Source organism: Podarcis pityusensis (assembly GCF_964106645.2).
Source record: "Podarcis pityusensis genome assembly, chromosome: 3".
Classification (NCBI taxonomy): Eukaryota; Metazoa; Chordata; class Lepidosauria; order Squamata; family Lacertidae; genus Podarcis; species Podarcis pityusensis.
Window position 1 is genome coordinate 114,772,142 of NC_138026.1, and position 19,387 is coordinate 114,791,528.

General features: G+C 45.4%; 1 long non-coding RNA gene across 1 annotated transcript in view; it reads right to left on the reverse strand.

Annotated features, from left to right (window-relative positions):
* LOC308474747 overlaps positions 1-19,387 on the reverse strand; it is an 87,451-nt gene that overhangs the window by 33,969 nt on the left and 34,095 nt on the right. Inside the window, exon 2 of the long non-coding RNA XR_013984920.1 lies at positions 8,267-8,617. This is a non-coding gene — a long non-coding RNA (uncharacterized lncRNA). The remainder of the gene's footprint in view (positions 1-8,266; positions 8,618-19,387) is intronic.

The following is a 19,387-nucleotide window of genomic DNA, read 5'->3' on the forward strand; positions in this document are numbered from 1 at the left end:
GGGTCACATGTGCCCCTTCTAAGCCTGCTTCTATACTAAAGCAACTTTACTGAGCATGTCAGGGATGATAGGACCACCATAAGTCCCCTACCCCCTTCACCAAGGTGACCAGAACATGATGCTTTGGGACTGAAACTCCACCTGAGCAACTTGCCCAAGTGTGGAATATTTACGACTCAATAGTAATTATTGAGCTCTGAGGGAATCTCATGAGAACTTTGAAAATAAACAATACAAGCCTCCAGTAGTCTCATTTTAATGTGGCTGGTCTATCATCCTTGTTCAGGCACCCATTATCAATTTCCATAATCCCAGCCAGCTAGCTCCACCCGGAAAGATTTTGCAAGCCAGGAAGGATAAGTTGAGCGTGCAGCTAATAAGCCTCCAGCAGGAATCTGGTAAACATACTCAGGTTGCATAAACTGATAATATCCGTGTTGATATAATGAGGTGGTGATCTGGACACAACTTGGTACCATTGGAATTGTAACTTAAGCAAATACTCATAAAGTCCTTCATGCACGAAATTACTAAGTGGTCACAGCAGGTTCCTCCCCTCCCAACAACCAAGGTCCAGATTGTAAACCCCTTACTACCTGGAAAAGATTTGCTGGCTGGCTAAACAGCATCAGGGAGAAAAGATAAATAGACCCAAAGAAACCATTTATGTATAACCAGGAGACACTGATGGAGGAGTGGCTCCCTTTGGTCCTCTATATGCTGGTGGACTGCAACTCCCATATCCTTTATTACTGGCCAGGCTTGCTGAAATCACAGCAGTTGTACACAATCCCACTTCCAATACCATTTGTGCCAGCAAAAGTTTTGGAGCGGGCGCACTTCTTCATTTCCAATCCATGCATGTCCCATAACACCCTGCTGAAATCCTGCAACTTTTTTTTTTATACTACAGATGTTGTGGTTTATGTTATTTTTTTTGTCTCCACCCCCATCGTTCTGCCCGGACACTGAGGTCCAGTGCTGAGGGCCTTCTGACAGTTCCCTCACTGTGAGAAGCCAAGTTGCAGGGAACCAGACAGAGGGCCTTCTCGGTAGTGGCACCCGCCCTGTGGAACGCCCTCCCACCAGATGTGAAAGAGAACAAGGCAGCCCTGTTTAGGGAAGCTTTTAATTTTTGATGCATTATCGCATTTTAATATTTTGTTGGAAGCCGCCCAGAGTGGCTGGGGAAACCCAGCTAGATGGGCAGTGTATAAATAAAAAATTATTATTATTATTATTATTATTATTATTATTATTATTATTTTATTTTAGAGCATCACAGAACCATGAACAAAGCGGAATAATGTGTGGACAGTCCAGTATGAATCCACCACTATTGCACTATTATTGTGTCAATGACATTTTGCGAAATATATCTGTAAAAATGGGGGGACCCACCTTTGGGGGCCCTCTGAACCTGCCTCAAAGCACCTGCTGCTTATCAAGCCTGCAGCATGGTAAGATCACAAGGCTTTGAACTTCAACAGTTCCACACTCCAGTACCAAGTTTGCTAAGTTCAACTGTTTTTTCACATCAACCAAGAAATAATCAGACCCACTTCTATAGGGACCTTCTGGTTCTTAAAATACCGAGAGCCAGTGTGGTGTAGTGGTTAAGAGCGGTAGTCTCGTAATCTGGTGAACTGGGTTTGATTCCCCGCTTCTCCACATGCAGCTGCTGGGTGACCCTGGGCCAGTCACACTTCCTTGAAGTCTCTCAGCCCCACTCACCTCACAGAGTGTTTGTTGTGGGGGAGGAAGGGAAAGGAGAATGTTAGCCGCTTTGAGACTCCTGAAGGGGAGTGAAAGGCGGGATATCAAATCCCAAAACTCTTCTTAAAATGCAGCCTCTTGCACTGGGGAACAAACACAAAACTTAACAGCCCTAAGCTCAATAGGTAGGAAAGAAATCCTTTTTGGAGTTGCCTTGATTCCCATGTTAGCCCTGGGAAAAGACTGCCAGGCCAGATGTTTTCCTTCAACGCTTACAGGTGAGGCTCACCTCACCTGCCCAAGGTTGTCACACAAACTCCTCCCTTTTTTAAGGCATCAAGAGTGCTGATGAAAACCAGGGAACAGGTGCTATGAAGAAACTTGCTGATGAGGTTGATTCCTCCTCTGTCAACACCAGCTTTTCTCATTTAGAACGCTTACATCCATTGCGTTACAGAAGAAAGTTCTCGCAGCAGTTTATATAGCATAAAATTGGGGTGGGGACAGGCAGGCTACAGCAGCAGCTTTTGAAAGTGACTGTGGAGGTGGAGGAAACCATTGGATGTGCTGGAGGGACATGGGGAAGGAGAGCGATGTGGAAGCTCCTCATTGCTGTTATTGCCTTGGCAGAGGTGTCTCACAGAAAACTACCGTATTTTTTGCTCTATAAGACTCACTTTTTCCCTCCTAAAAAAGTAAGGGGAAATGTGTGTGCGTCTTATGGAGTGAATGCAGGCTGCGTAGCTATCCCAGAAGCCAGAACAGCAAGAGGGATTGCTGATTTCACTGCGTAGCAATCCCTCTTGCTGTTCTGGCTTCTGAGATTCAGAATATTTTTTTTCTAGTTTTCCTCCTCCAAAAACTAGGTGTGTCTTGTGGTCTGGTGCGTCTTATAGAACGAAAAATATGGGACTTTATACTGAGTCAAACCAATGGTTCACCTGCTTTTGTATTGTCTACATTGATAGGCAGTGGCTCTCCAGGGTTTGGGGAAGGAGTCTGTCAGCCTTGTGGTCTAAACCACGGAGCCTCTTGGGCTTGCTGATCGGAAGGTCGGCGGTTTGAATCCCCGCAACAAGGTGAGCTCCCGTTGCTCTGTCCCAGCTCCTGCCAACCTAGCAGTTTGAAAGCACGCCAGTGCAAGTAGATAAGTAGGTACCATTGTGGAGGGAAGGTAAACAGCATTCCCATGCACTCTGGCTTCCATCACGGTGTCCTGTTGCACCAGAAGCGGTTTAGTCCCAGAAAACTGTCTGTGGACAAAGGCTGGCTCCCTCAGCCTGAAAGCAAGATGAGCGCCGCAACCCCATAGTCGTCTTTGACTGGACTTAACCATCCAGGGGTCCTTTACCTTTTTACCCTGTCAGCCTTAACTGGAGACACCAGAGATTGCACCTGGGACCTTCTGTATATAAGATCAGGTGTTCTACCACTGAGCTACATGTTCCACTATTCTCTTTGGGTCAAAGACTGATGACTTTGCGAATGTACCCACAAGGCCCTAGTTAAGGTGTTGGTAAGAGAAATTGAGTAACAGCAGTGAGGTTTGGTAGCTGCAGTAGGAGAAACTAACTTAAACATTGGCACCCATCCACAGAGCACAAACATGACAGCCTGTGCTAGGAGCAGCAGGAGGCAAAGGGGTTATTATTTATTTGCATATTTATCATCAGCACTTTCCTGCTAACACATCAAAGCGGCATACAGGATGCAGTCACAAAATCGGTAAAAAAGCATCTATTAGAAACATAATTAAATACCAGATGGCTTTTGAAAAAGAGAACATTCACATTGCAGGGGCCTGCGTAAACAAAATAGTTTTCTAAAGATGCCTGCAAGAAGAGAGGGATGGTTATTTGCTAATATGGATCAGGAGGAAACAGAAGCTCAGCCAAAGCTGAAATCCCTTAATTGCTGTTCTCAGAATTTCAATGTATTCAAAGTGAAAGCTTTGAATATTGGCTGTGTTTCAGCAAGCTACAGCTCACTTTTGTAGTCACGCCACAGGAACTATTATCAGGGTTACCTACTTTTACTTATCTAAATATTGGGATGGGGGGGAAGAGAAGAGCTCCAACACTTCCAGACCGTAGCTGTTTTGCAGATGGGATTCAAGTGGCAAATTTAGGTCGCCCAGCAGAAATGGATTTTCTGCTCTTGCACAACGGAATTCACTTCCAAAATAAATCAGGTTTCCCCCTGCACCCCAGTAAAATAAAAGTGATTGGAAAGTGTGGGGCAAACAACTGCTTGATGTGACATCATATAGCAGCAGTGGGGAATCTCCCCATTTGGCCCTCAAGGCCATTTTGGTCAGGCCAGGTCACACCCACCTGCCTGGACTGCCATACATATATGATGTCAGGTGTGAATGAACTTTATTATGGTCTCAGACCAGAATTTTAAAAAAGCATATAGATAAAATAGCAGTTAGGATTTTTTTAACCGATAATTGTTAGAGCAAATGAGGACAAGGAAACAGGTATAGGATAAAACTTCTGGATAAAATACAAGATTAAACACGGATAATGGATGGATAAAAAACTGATAATTAAAACAGATAAGAACTAAAAACAAACAAAGACACGCAGTTAAAACAACTGTAAGAGGCTGCAGAGTAGAAGCCTCTTAAATGGAGGACACTCACAACATTAGAAACTGCTGTGCAAATATGGTTTAAACAGACAATTAAAACAATGTACAACACTAAATTTAGCAACAATGTACAACAATAAACTGTCCCAGGGAGTTGACTTAGAATCACCCATGGAACCGTGTTTGGGGCTTTTCATGCCGGACTATTTTGAGTTGGGCGATGGTCTGCACCTACAGATCTGTACACAGAATCTGGCGACCATCCAGGTCATCTTCTGATCTTTGCCTATGTCAGGTGTGGGGCAGGTCAAGATGTAGCTGAGCCAAAAGGGTTTGCAGACACTGCAGTTCAGCTCAACCTGCACATCCTGTCTGTAGCGCCCTGAATGGCTCTTTGCAAGGCCCGACAATCAGCTAAACATTGCAAACAACCAGCTAGTCATTGTAGAGGGCTCTGGCCAGCATTTTGAAGCTCCAAGAGTCATCTGATCATCAACGTTTCAAAGCACTATGCACCACACTGGGCTCTGCAACATCAGGTGATTAACAGGGGGGAACCCATCCCCCTGTGGACCCACCCCCCTGTCAAACCTGTCCCACAATGGCTGGGGGGAAATAAGGGTCCAGCTCGCAAGATCCATTGCACAACCCTCCCCACAGACAAAACAGGATGAGCATGCAATCTCACAAGCTTTGCACAAACGAATCAGGACAGTTGCTCAATAACCAGGTTGTCTCAAAGTGACCACCAGGGATGTTTAACTTGTGTATTTCCAGGAGGGCTCATGGGTGAGTTGTTTTGCCACAAACAGCTGTTTTTATAGCCTTTACAGTGGTTGTTGAGAAGACAGCACTGCATGGTTTGGAGTCCATGTTGTTCATTACCATAGTTTCCTGGCGGTTCTCATGCCACACTCATCTCATGCTGAGAAAATGTACAAATCAAGCCCTCGAGGCATCAGTCCCACCAGCTTTTGACTAAATATGTCAGGGTGGCCTTTCAGCCTCCTTTGTCAGCATGTCTTCTAAGGCTGCCATTTCAGAATCCTCACTCCATGAACACTGCAAGCTAAACTGGAGTAAAGGTAAAGGTAAAGGGACCCCTGACCATTAGGTCCAGTCTTGGCCGACTCTGGTGTTGCAGTGCTCATCTCGCTTTATTGGCCGAAGGAGCTGGCGTACAACTTCCGGGTCATGTGGCCAGCATGACTAAGCCACTTCTGGCGAACCAGAGCAGTGCACGGAAACGCCGTTTACCATCCCGCCAGAGTGGTACCTATTTATCTACTTGCACTTTGACGTGCTTTCAAACTGCTAGGTTGGCAGGAGCAGGGACCGAGCAACGGGAGCTCACCCCGTCGTAGGGATTCAAACCGCTGACCTTCTGATCGGCAAGTCCTAGGCTCTGTGGTTTAACCCACAGCACCACCCACGTCCCTTCTAAACTGGAGTGCTTTTCCCAGTTGGTAGTTTATAGTTTCTCTGCCTCTTCTGTGTGTGCTTTGGAAGACTGGCACAATATATAATTTATCCTTCCCCATTACATGGCACTGGCTTAATGATGCAATAAAAGGTGCATCACTGTGATGCCATGGAAGTGGTGTATCTAAAGAATGGAGGAAGAACAAATGGGAAGCTGGACGGCTGTAGCTTTGTCTGCAGACGGTTCCAGGTTCAGTCCCTAATCTCCAGGTAAGACTTTGAGGAACTCCCTTCCCGAAACGCCGTAGTAGACAATATTGAGCTAATAGTCTGACCCATTGCTAAAATAGATGGAAAGGTATGAGAGACGAAATAGCCCCATTATTATTCTTATTATTTATTTTTTATAACACCCTGTACTCACAGGTCACAGGGCGGGCCGTTCACAGTAGGATAATATCTTCATACAATAGGATTGTTTTTTTAGAGGAGGTAGATTATTGGAAGTGAGTGCCCCAAATATAGGTTTCAACAAGCAATTCTTGGATTGAGCCCAGACTGATTTCTCCTTGCCAGCAATGGCGTTGAGAACTTCAAGAGATAACCAAATGAAAAGAAATGTAGGCTGGGGAAAATGAAAGTTGTGTCATGCGTGGCTTTAAGTACTCTTCATACCGTGTGCCACAACTGTAATTATAATGCTTCCAATCCTACTGAACGAGTAGGGCATTTCCACAGCTAGTGCGCTGAAGCCAAGATTCTGTGTTGATTTGTTTTGACGGGAAACGTACAAATAAGCATGCCGACTTGCATATTTCCTCACAAGTTACATAGCAACCTGCGTGGCAAGAAATGTTTAAAAACGAGGTCCTGCACAGCTCATTGTGTGATCTTTGGTGCTCAGAAAGATGGATGGAAAGCACTTTGCAGTAGAGGGCATAACCCTTCACTTGTAATTGTAATTGTGGTTTTCGTTTAATCTGTATCCTGCCATTTTCAGCAGGGAAGAATCAAAGTGCCCAACACTATTTATATGTTTTGGCATTCCTTTATGACATATACAGTGGTAACTCAGGTTACATACGCTTCAGGTTACATACACTTCAGGTTACAGACTCCGCTAACCCAGAAATATTACCTCAGGTTAAGAACTTTGCTTCAGGATAAGAACAGAAATTAGGCTCCGGCAGCACGGCAGCAGCAGGAGGCCCCATTAGCTAAAGTGGTGCTTCAGGTTAAGAACAGTTTCAGGTTAAGAACGGACATCCGGAACGAATTAAGTACTTAACCTGAGGTATTACTGTACAGCAAACTTTGCTATTTTTAACTCATGCACCGCTACCAACCCTATATGCCTATTATATAGTTTTGATTACCATCTTTTAATTCTGGCCGGCTGTTAGAATTGTTCTCTCTATTTTATATACCTTATAAAATGAAATAATAATAATAAACTTTACTGAGGAGGAGGAGGAGGAGGAGGAGGAGGAGCTCCTATCTCTACAGGGCTCGCATTTTCCCAGCAGTAGTTGTGTACTGAATCTGATTTATTGCTGGAAGAATAAAAACTGAACTTTGTGGCTGCAGTTTGAGAGCAAGGTGGGGCTCGAAATATGTTCTGGTTTATTTACCCACTCACCCAGCAGCTCTATGGAAATCAATCACTCCTTTTGAGGATAGTATTATGGGATTGCTTTACTGCAGAGGCAGAGAAACTGGTGGGGGAGAGGGCGTGGAATCAATTTGCAGTTGCATTCTGTTCTCCCGGCGGCCACCCAGAGGTCCATAGGAAGCCTGGAAGCAGAGCCTACGTAAGTGCAAAAGCAGCTGTCTCCACCTGTGATTCTCAGCAAATTCAGAGGCATTTGCCCCTTCCAACATTACAATTCCCAGCACCTTTAATAAGCTGGGTGCATGGTTTTCCCATTAGTGATGTATGGAAGTGAGAGCTGGACCATAAAGCAGGCTGATCGCCGAAGAATTGATGCTTTTGAATTCTGGTGCTGGAGGAGACTCTTGAGAGTCCCATGGACTGCAAGAAGATCAAACATGTCCATTCTGAAGGAAATCAGCCCTGAGTGCTCACTGGAAGGACAGATCCTAAAGCTGAGGCTCCAATACTTTGGCTACCTCATGAGAAGAGAAAACTCCCTGGAAAAGACCCTGATGTTGGGAAAGATGGAGGGCACAAGGAGAAGGGGACGACAGAGGATGAGATGGTTGGACAGTGTTCTCAAAGCTACCAGCATGAGTTTGACCAAACTGCGGGAGGCAGTGGAAGACAGGAGTGCCTGCCATGCTCTGGTCCAGGGGGTCACAAAGAGTCGGACACGACTAAACGACTAAACAACAACAACAACAAGCAGCATGTGTGTACTTTAAATCTACGGTGTGTACACAGCCAAAGTTTCCTTTCACCATCCTCATCCCACCGCCACCCCTGCCCAAATCACAGCTCGTAACTAAAAACATTTATCCAGTCCTTCCTCATCCAAGAGTCTTCCTCAAGTGGATTGGCAACCTACAGTGGTACCTCGCAAGACGAATGCCTCGCAAGACAAAAAACTCGCTAGACGAAAGGGTTTTTTGTTTTTTGAGCTGCTTCGCAAGACGATTTTCCCTATGGGCTTGCTTCGCAAGACGGAAACGTCTTGCAAGTTTGTTTCCTTTTTCTTAACACCGTTAATAGAGTTGCGACTTGACTTCGAGGAGCAACTCATAGAACGCAGTGTGGTAGCCTTTTTTTAGGTTTTTTAAGACTTTGGTGATTTTTGAAGCTTTTCCAAAACTTTCCCGACACCGTGCTTCGCAAGACGAAAAAAATCGCAAGACGACAAAACTCGCGGAACGAATTAATTTCGTCTTGCGAGGCACCACTGTATCTCTCATTTGGAAAGCAAAACTGGTGAGAAGCTATGAAAAGAATTGCAAACCTTTTAAAAAACCATTTCAGGTGTTCATTAACTAGGATGGCCATGTGCCCTGCTTTACAGAGGACAGGTGTCCTACTTCAAGGCCTGCCTGGTCCAAGTCTGGTTTAACTCCAGAAAAGGAGAGCGGATGAGACCTTGAAGTAGCCAATTAGCTCCTGGGCAGCGATTAGCTCCTGATTACAGCCTTCCCCATTATGGTGAAATGTAGGGAAGCTTTTAATGTTTAACAGACCATTGTATTTTAATATTTTGTTGGAAGCCTCGCAGAGTGGCTGGGGAAACCCAGCCAGATGGGCGGGGTGAAGGAGGTGAGGACACGGGGTATAAATACCTTATTTTTCGCCCTATATGACACACTTTTCCCCTCCAAAAATGAAGGGGAAATGTGTGTGCGTCCTATAGGGAGAATGCAGGCTTTCGCTGAAGCCTGGAGAGCGAGAGGGGTCGGTGTGCACCGACCCCTCTCGCTCTCCAGGCTTCAGGAAGCTCTCCACAAGCCTTGGGAGCCCACGGGAGTTCCCGTCAGGCTCCCTAGGCTTGCGGATAGCAGCCTGCATCTCGAAGCCTGGGGTGCGCCCCGGGCTTCGGTTCCCCGACCTGGTTTGGAGGCTGGCGGCGGGGAGAAGCGCGCTTCTCCCCGCCGCCAGCCCCACAAGCTCGGGGGACAGCAGGGAGGGGGAACGCCGCCATCCCGCTGTTTCCCGACCTGGTTTGGGCTTCAGGCAGATATCCGCAAGGCGTGGGAGCCCGGCGGGAAGTTGCGCCGGTCTCCCAAGGCTTGTGGAGAGCTGCCTGTTCTGGGGGCTGGGGGGGAAATAAATTTTTTTTTCTTTATTCCCCCCCCCAAAAAAAAACCTAGGTGCATCCTATGGGCCAGTGCGCCCTATGTGGCGAAAAATACGGTAATTTATTATTATTATTATTATTATTATTATTATTATTTTATTTACATGCAGGTCTCGCTTTATGAAGGTTTGCTCTGTAAAAATCCCCTTATCCTCCATTTTAATTTCCCACAATGCCCCAGCACAATGCTATGCCAGGGGCATTGTGGGAAATTATAATGAATACCCGCCTCTGCTGCTAGTGCCGATGGTGGGCCCCACCATGTCAATGGGTCTCTGTCAGTTGCCCTGGAATGCAGGTGCTAGGTCAAGTTTAGGGCTAGTGTTTGTTGCCCCTCGCGGCAGAAATACCACGGCCATCACAGAGCCTCCCTTTCCGACTCCTTTTCATGCCCCTTGCCTCTTTGCTTTTTGAGGTTGCTTGCGATGTAAGCCTCTTGAAGTGAGGCTGAACACATCCACCCACCTGCCCACATCAAAGCTAGTACAGCAACAGTGATCTTTTGGCAATGTGGGGGTGGACAGTCTACATGACATGAAACGTCACTGGCAGAAATCTGAAAATGTCAAAGTATGGCCACGGTTAAGATTTCAGTCGCGGTGGCACCCGCCAATCAGACTGGGAAGGGACATTTCTCTCACAGCTGCTGTTTTATTTATTTTTGTCATCGCAATCAGCTGTGTGTGTATGTGTGTGCTGTCATCTCTCAAGGCAGCAAGCAACGATAAGGTAAATGCAATAAAACACCAACTATAAAGTGGGAAAAATGGGTATCTTCCAGGAATAAAAACAGCAGGCCCTGCCTCGTTTCCCCTCGTGAAAGTGGACCCACAGAGAAACAGGGCTTTGTAACCATCTTGGTCATTGCCTGATCTGCTCCCCCAGTCAGCAAGTGTGTGTCATCAGTCCAACACATAGCAACAAGGGCAGGAGGAGACGAGCATCACCTCCTATTTGCCAACAGACTGCGGTGGAGACGGTATGTGGTGGGGGACTTCTGAAGACGAAGTAGCTCTGGCCTCCAAGTAGCATGCCTCAGCTATCACTTGTCACCGCAGTAACAGCAGCAGTAGCTGGCAATGCATTCCTGTAGATCCTGGCGCCTGAGGCAGTCTCCTCACCTTGCCTCATGGGTGGGCCGGCCCTGACTAGGGTAAAGCACATGTATACTAGTATACTAGCATATACAGTGGTACCTCAGGTTACATACGCTTCAGGTTACAGATGCTTCAGGTTACAGACTCCGCTAACCCAGAAATAGTACCTCGGGTTAAGAACTTTGCTTCAGGATGAGAACAGAAATCGTGCTCCGGCGGCGTGGCAGCAGCAGGAGGCCCCATTAGCTAAAGTGGTGCTTCAGGTTAAGAACAGTTTCAGGTTAAGTACTGTCCTCTGGAACAAATTAAGTTCTTAACCTGAGGTACCACTGTACTAGTGAAAATATGCAATTTATATGAGGGGGAAGTTGCTTGACAAGAATTGGTATACAGTGATACTTCCGGTTGTGAATGGGATCTATTCCGGAGGTCCAGCCACATCCAGGGGAATTTGCAACTGGAGGACCGCTTCTGCACATGCGCGTGCGGCGAAACCCAGAAAAATACTTCCGGGTTTGCCGCATTTGCATCCCGAAGTTTACGTATCCAGAGGGAGGTACGACTGTATTAGACAATATTCCTTACAAAAATGTGTATATCAGGAGGTATCATCCCTAAAGCGGATGGATTTTCACGAGGATTTTTTTTTATTCGCAAACTGATGTAGAAACATGGAGAAATGAACTGAAGTGGAAAAACGGGAACTCAATATGGGGATGCCACTCTCTGCAGTAACCTCGACTTTCTTAACTGTTATGTACTAAGCTTGGATCCTAGAACAATAGGCAGGTAGGATCCTAGAATGCAACAACTGATTGGCCTGCAGGAAAAGACCAATCAGGCTCCTGGAGGGAAGCAGACTCAACCAGTCAGACGGGACTCATTGTGTAAATAATGTACAGTGGTACCTCTGGTTGTGAACGGGATCTGTTCCGGAGGCCCGTTCACAACATGACAAGAGCGCAACCTGAAGCGCCATATCTGTGCAGGTGCGTGGCATGATTTGGCGCTTGTGCGCATGCGCAAAGTGCGATTTAGTGCTTCTGCACATGCGCGAGCGGCAAAACCCGGAAGTAACCCTTTCCGGTACTTCTGGGTCGCCGCGGGACGTAACCTGAAAGAACATAACATGAAGCAAACATTAACATGAGGTATGACTGTATATAAAAGCCTGAGGTTTGGGGGGAATTCAATCACTGTTTTACAAGCTGCAATAAAGAGCATGAAATCACTACAGGACTCCGAGTATATTTCATTAGCCATATTCTTTTGCCCTTTTCTCCATCGGAAAATCCTACGTACTTACTCCCAAGGCTCATGCTGCCGCTCAGAACAGTAGGCCTGGCTTACTACAGCAAAAGCCACTTCGGATGGGAGAGATTACCAAAGCAAGGTGGGGGAGGACATAGCTAACCCTTCTCCCACTGACCATTTCCCCACTCCGTGCCATCTCCCCAAGCAGTTACGCATACACACAAACCCTGCAAAGTCTTTTTGAGGGAATTATTCCTCACCAGGAAGCTAACCTGGCTATTCCAGGAATTCAAATCCTTGGTTATATCTTAACACTTGCTGAATCCAGGGGTTCAAAGGGTCTCGGCGTTCGGCCTACTCCCCCCCCACTCCATGCACCCTATTCAAGCTCACAAAGCTATGTAATACTATTTTATAATACAGGGCTTTTAATTTTAAAAATAAATAAAAAATTAAAAAATAAAAAAATTATTTTTAAAATGCTGCTTTTATTTTCATTTTGATTTTCTTTTAGGTTAACTTGCTTTTAATATATGATCTTATCAGTATGTTCCATATGCTACGTAAACTGCTCGGAGGTTCTGATGATTAAGTTACAAATTCCATTAAATAAAATATATTACACAGTGTTTTTTTTCTCTGGGGGGACACAGGGGTACCCTAAACATTTTGTGAATCTAATTTTGGCCTCATTGAAGGACAGTATTTCAATATGAGTAGGAAAATGAGAGTACGCCTTAACATATTTTTTTTAAGAAAAAAACACTGTATATACATAAACAGGGTCGCACACACAGTGATTCTTATCTGAAAGGCCCCTGCAAGGTCTCCACCCTGCTGTTTGTCTGCGGTTGGAAACAGTGGGCAGACCCTCACTATAAAGCACATGTAACATACTTTCCAATCTCATGAGTTATCCCCCACCCCAAAGAATCCTGAGAAGGCAAGCTTGTTAATAATGTTGTATGGCATAGCTTGCTGGGAATTGTAGCTCTGTGAGGTGTAAATGATGGCTCCTGGGGTTTTTCTGGGTAAAGGACTTGAAGGAGCGACTCCATCCCCATCGTCCAGCCCGGACACTGAGGTCCAGCTCCAAGGGCCTTCTGGCGGTTCCCTCCCTGTGAGAAGTGAGCTTACAGGGAACCAGGCAGAGGGCCTTCTCGGTAGTGGCGCCCGCCCTGTGGAACGCCCTCCCATCAGATGTCAAGGAAATAAACAACTATCTGACTTTTAGAAGACATCTGAAGGCAGCCCTGTTTAGGGAAGTTTATAATGTTTGATGTGTTATTGTGCTTTTAATTCTGTTGGGAGCCGCCCAGAGTGGCTGGGGAAACCCAGCCAGATGGGCGGTGTATATATATATGTTTAATAATAATAATAATAAAGTCATGTGCTTTAAATATGCATTGAATGTGCTTTAAATGCTTGCTGTGGATTTGCCCAGAAGTTTGTTGGGATTTGCAGAATGCTGTGTGAGATAATAAGTCTGCAGGCTTGAGGTTGCTAGCGGATGCAACTGGCTGACCCACTTTCTATGGAAGTGCTGGGTCAGGAAGACTCAGCAGCAATGTGCTGTCAGTTGATTGGCTGTCATCGGTTTAAAAGGGAAGCCTGTCCATCAGTAATTGGGTGGTGTAGAAGAGTGTGGTCAGAGAGAGAGAGATAGAAAGGTCTTCCTATTTGCCTTAAGGTGAAGCAAGGTACTCTGTATGAACTGCTCGTGTATTATAGCCTGGAGATTATTGTATATATTTGTATATATATAACTCACAATAAATATACTGCACTGCACTGAAGAACCTGGAACTCTGAGCATTTCTGCTTAAACGCAGCCGGGAATTCGCAAAAAGGTTTCCCTTATAATGGGGTAACCCATAGCTTACTGGGAGAACACATGTTCGCCTTCCGACCTGAAGGGCTCATCTTCCAGCGTCATAACTTTTATATGCCTGTTGTCTTTGTCCATGGGATTTTCTTGGCAGGGATACTGGAGTGGCTTGCCAGTTCCTGCTCCAGGTGGATCACGTTTGGTCAAAACTATCCACTATGACCTGTCCATCTTGGGTGGCCCTGCACAGCATAGCTCATAGCTTCTCTGAGTTATTCAAGCCCCTTTGCCACGGCAAGGCAGTGATCCATGAAGGGGACATGTTTCATAGCATAATTATTATTATTATTATTATTATTATTATTATTATTATTATTTATTATTATTATTATTTATACCCCGCCCATCTGGCTGGGCTTCCCCAGCCACTCTGGGCGGCTTCCAACAAAATATTAAAATACCGTAATACATCAAACATTAAAAACTTCTCTAAACAGGGCTGCCTTCAGATGTCTTCTAAAAGTCTGGTAGTTGTTGTTCTCTTTGACATCTGGTAAGAGGGCGTTCTACAGGGAGGGCGCCACTACCGAGAAGGCCCTCTGCCCGGTTCCCTGTAACTTGGCTTCTCACAGTGAGGGAACTGCCAGAAGGCCCTCAGCACTGGACCTAAGTGTCCTGGTAGAACAATGGGGGTGGAGATGCTCCTTCAGGTATACAGGACCGAGGCCGTTTAGGGCTTTAAAGGTCAGCACCAACACTTTGAATTGTGCTCGGGAACATACTGGGAGCCAATGTAGGTCTTTCAAGACCGGTGTTATGTGGTCTTGGCGGCCGCTCCCAGTCACCAGTCTAGCTGCTGCATTCTGGATTAGTTGTAGCTTCCGGGTCACCTTCAAAGATAGCCCCAAATAGAGCACATTGCAGTAGTCCAAGCGGGAGATAACCAGAGCATGCACCACTCTGGCGAGACAGTCTGCGGGCAGGTAGGGTCTCAGCTTGCTGGTAAACAGCTGCCCTGGACACAGAATTGACCTGTGCCTCCATGGACAGCTGTGAGTCCAAAATGACTCCCAGGCTGCACACCTGGTCCTTCAGGGGCACAGTTACCCCATTCAGGACCAGGGAGTCCTCCAAACCAGCCCGCCTCCTGTCCCCCAAAAACAATACTTCTGTCTTGTCAGGATTCAACCTCAATCTGTTAGCCGCCATCCATCCTATCCTATCCAGTTAAAAGGCTCTTAGGCAGCAAAGCTGGCCTGGGAAAGATCTCTGTACATTAGACATTGGAGAGTCACTGCCATGCAGTAGAGGGCAGATAACGAAATAGCCTGCTATAAGCCTGCTTTCTCTGTTTCTAGGTAACACTTAGCCGTGTTTTGAGCTATAAACTCACGGGTTGATCTCGTTTAAGGCTCTGCTGCTTTTGGGCTATGAGGAACAAGGAACCTGATTGGGACTCTCCCATTTTCTCAAACGTGTTTGCTGTTATAAATATCCCTCTGCTCATCACTTCCTGTGCTTCGAGTGCATTAATAACGGGTTGTTTCCCCATCCTTTCTGTCGGGTGTCCTTATGAGAGATCGTATCATATATGACATGGACGTGTATTGACATGCCAAGCTTCTGTTCAAGGCCCATCTGCACATGTTTAGGAAAAATAATCTGGTACACTGTTCCCAGGACTTAAAACCAAACACACAGACACAGACACACACAGACACACACACAATTGAGTGATTTCAATGCTTTTCAATAATACTGATTTTATATAAGTTACTTGCCTCAGAATCTTGGAGTGCACCATCAGTCAAGTCTGAGGGAAAGCTATTGGTCACGTGATTGCAGAAGATGGGTGGAATTTGATATGGTCCAAGTCTCCCCTCAGGAGCGCTTCCTCTAGGAACAGAGGAATAGCTTTGAAGTTAATATACAGGCAGTTTTATACCCCTGCCAAACGGCATCGGTATAACAGTGAACTACTGGCCACTTGGTGCCAAGGTTGCAAGGAATGGGAAGATACTTGTGGTGGCCCTGCATGACTTCTGGGTCAAGATTCCCAAAGAAATTTCCTCTGTTGACCAGCAAATTATCCCTCCTGACCCAGGTTCAGCCTTGCTTTCATCCTTTTTGGAAAATACGCAAAACACTTTGTACAAAGATTGGATGATGCTATTGGTAACAGCAGCCAGACTGGAAGTTGCAGTAAATTTTTAAATTTAATTTTTTTTTTTGTCCACAATTTCCCCCACCTTTCAAAATCAATATTATGTCCCAAATCCTGGGCCCATTTAATCATAACACTCTTTACCTCTTCATCCTTTGTGTGCCTTACACATTTTCGACAGTGTATTCCTCTTACTGCTCAGCAATTCTGTCTCTATTTTTGATTTTATGCTTCCAAACCCATTTCTTTTATTGTCTTCTCTAAACACATCTTGCAGTTGGTGATATTGCAACCAATCAGTTAACTTTCCTCTCAACTCTTCAAATGACTTTAACTTTAATTTATCGTCCACTTCCATCAACAAGTATTTATATGTCGCCCAATCACTTCCTATGTTTTTCTTTTTCACTGCAAAGGCCTCCAATAGTGAAAGCCACCACTGGGTTTTGCGTTCTAGCAATGTTTTATATCTATTCCAAACCTTGTATATTGATTTCCTGAAGCTGCACATCACTGGGAGCTATCAGACCCATTTTTCCTTCCTTCCTTCCTTCCTTCCTTCCTTCCTTCCTTCCTTCCTTCCTTCCTTCTTCTTTTACCTCAGGATTATTACCAGCAACAGTGTGTTTGCTTCGGACTACATTTTCACCTCAGATCACCTCAGAGAGGATAAGGCACATGGGATGCTCTCAGCCTTATCTCCCCTCATTAAGCAACTCCTCCTTACTGCCAATACTCCCAATACTGCCAAACAGCAGTACTGAGGAATATTAAGAATATGCTAAGAGTAGTGCTAGTGAATTGATGGTTAGTAATTGGAAGAGGGATCATTTGCCTCCTAACACCAGCTGTGCCTGTTTCTTACAATGTCTGATTTGGCCACAGTGTCACACGCCTCCTTGGTTTCATCCCGTTTGGATTATTGTAAAGCGCTCCATGTAATGCGTTTTTGTATGCTATTCTCACCATTATATTATGTTCTGAATTTTGCAGCATTCTGCTTCTGGTGTTATGAGAGAGAGAGAGGAAAAAACTTCTCTCCATCCACTTTCTCCATGCAATGCATAAAAACAAATACCTGCTTGCATGTTCACAACAGACCTCAAGTTTCCAGAAGTACTAAACCAGGCATCCCCAAACTCGGCCCTCCAGCTGTTTTGGGACTACAACTCCCATAATTCCTAGCTAACAGGACCAGTGGTCAGGGATGATGGGAATTGTAGTTCCAAAACAGCTGGAGGGCTGAGTTTGGGGGTGCCTGTACTAAACTGAGCGGAGGGAGCAACAACACATAAAATCAGCGCATCCCATCTCCCCACGAATATGGATAGGAAACATCAAGACAGATTTGGGAGGTACAAATTTTTAAGTGCTTATGTGTGGGCGGAGAAACACAAACAAGCACACAGAAATAGTGATCTAGATACACACTAAACATCTTCTTGTGGGCACAGCCTTTGAGAGAAGCTACGGCAGTTAAATTGGCCTTGTGTATATTTTGGCAAGCCTCTACCTTTTCAGTTCCTCATCTGTAAACTGGGAACACTAAGTGATGGTAGCTGATAAGAGGCAGAGCTATAAATGTGGAATTCCCGGACTGAATCTGGCCTTTGTAGGTGGTTTCTGGAAAACAATTATCTCTTCGCTTCAGCTCTCGATTTACAGTATGAGGACAATGAAACTGATCTGACTTGAAAGGTTGTTATAAGGATTAAATGAAGACAAGGCTCTGAAATCTCTAAAAGCTTCATCCTCATTATTTATAAAGTTTATAAAGCATATTTGAAAATCAGTCATCAAAAGTCCCAGTAATGTAATTTATGTTGTTATGTTATGTTATGTTATGTTATGTTATGTTATGTTATGTTATGTTATGTTATGTTATGTTATGTTATGTTATGTTATGTTATGTTTTATGTTATGTTATGTTGTTTAGTCATTTAGTCGTGTCCGACGCTTTGTGACCCCCTGGACCAGAGCATGCCAGGCACTCCTGTCTTCCACTGCCTCCCGCAGTTTGGTCAAGCTCATGCTGGTAGCTTTGAGAACACTGTCCAGCCATCTCGTCCTTTGTTGTCCCCTTCTCCTTGTGCCCTCCATCTTTCCCAACATCAGGGTCTTTTCCAGGGAGTTTTCTCTTCTCATGAGGTGGCCAAAGTATTGGAGCCTCAGCTTTAGGATCTGTCCTTCCAGTGAGCACTCAGGGCTGATTTCCTTCAGAATGGAGAGGTTTGATCTTCTTGCAGTCCATGGGACTCTCAAGAGTCTCCTCCAGCACCATAATTCAAAAGCATCAATTCTTCGGTGATCAGCCTTCTTTATGGTCCAGCTACTCAATCCCATGATGGAAGCCTAGAGGACCACTGTGACATGGGCTTCTTTGGCACTGCATCTTGTGCAATGCCAAATCTTTTCTTGCTCTTGCCTTTCAGCTGCACATCTCTAAAGAGCAAAGCCACATGCTGTGGTTTCTTGTTACTTGCTGGATTAAAACAAGCAAAAAAAAAAAAAAAAGAAAGAAAGAAAGGGTGTGTGTGATAATGTCAACCCAAGAATGGACTTGCATGTCCATCTTCTAACTATTATCTCACTGAGTCACCTTTGACAGCTTCTTCTTCTTCTTCTTTTAAAAAAGGTCACTGTCACACTTCAAAGAACTGAGGGTTTTGAGGCAAAGTGAGAGCTAGAGGCTGCTAGCTCTTTCATTGGCTCCCTGCTCCTGGGCCTTTTAACAGCATCTTGATCCTCAGACAATAGCAGGAGATGTTGCATCACCTCCAGATTTCTGCAGATCAAGCTGCAATTCTCAAAGGCATATAAGCACAACGCCAGGATTAGTTTCTTGCCAGGATCAGTTCCCCCACCCGCACCCCTCAGTTGCTAGCTGTCTCAAGATAATAACAGTTCAGTCATGGATTAACCAGGAGCAAGGTTCCACCCCCCCCCAGTGTCTACAGAGGTCATCCACCAGGGCAACCAGGGGCGACTCAGTTCCATGGCCAGGCTTGGACCCAGATTGGAATTGTTATAAGAAGAAAACTGCTCCTTTTCCCTTATGGGGTACCCAAGAGCCCATATAGAGTCCTTTTGTAGGTTCTCTGTCGGTAGGAGAAAATAACAGAGACCAACCCCAACCAGAGAATATTGAGAAGCAAAGCAGCTTGTAAGCCTGATCTTTATTAACTGTTGCAACAGGGTGTTCCCCCACACGCAGGAGAGACGAGGTGGACCCAAAGTCATGCACGCATGCCCTTATATAGACATTTTAAATTGCCCGTCCTGGAGTACAAGACCACCCCCAGAAACATCAAACATACATCACAGAAGGGGTGTAGCCCAAGACCCCCCCCCCCAGATACATCATATCTACGTCACAGAAAAGGCGGTCTACAACAGAAATCTGAGTGCGTTGTTTATCTCCTGTCTGGCAAGTTACCCGATTGCATTATCTGGGTTGTTTGGCCACTCTTTTGTTATTATAACTACTTAATTCCGGAATCTAGGTCACAGGTCACAGGCTCACACCCTGTTC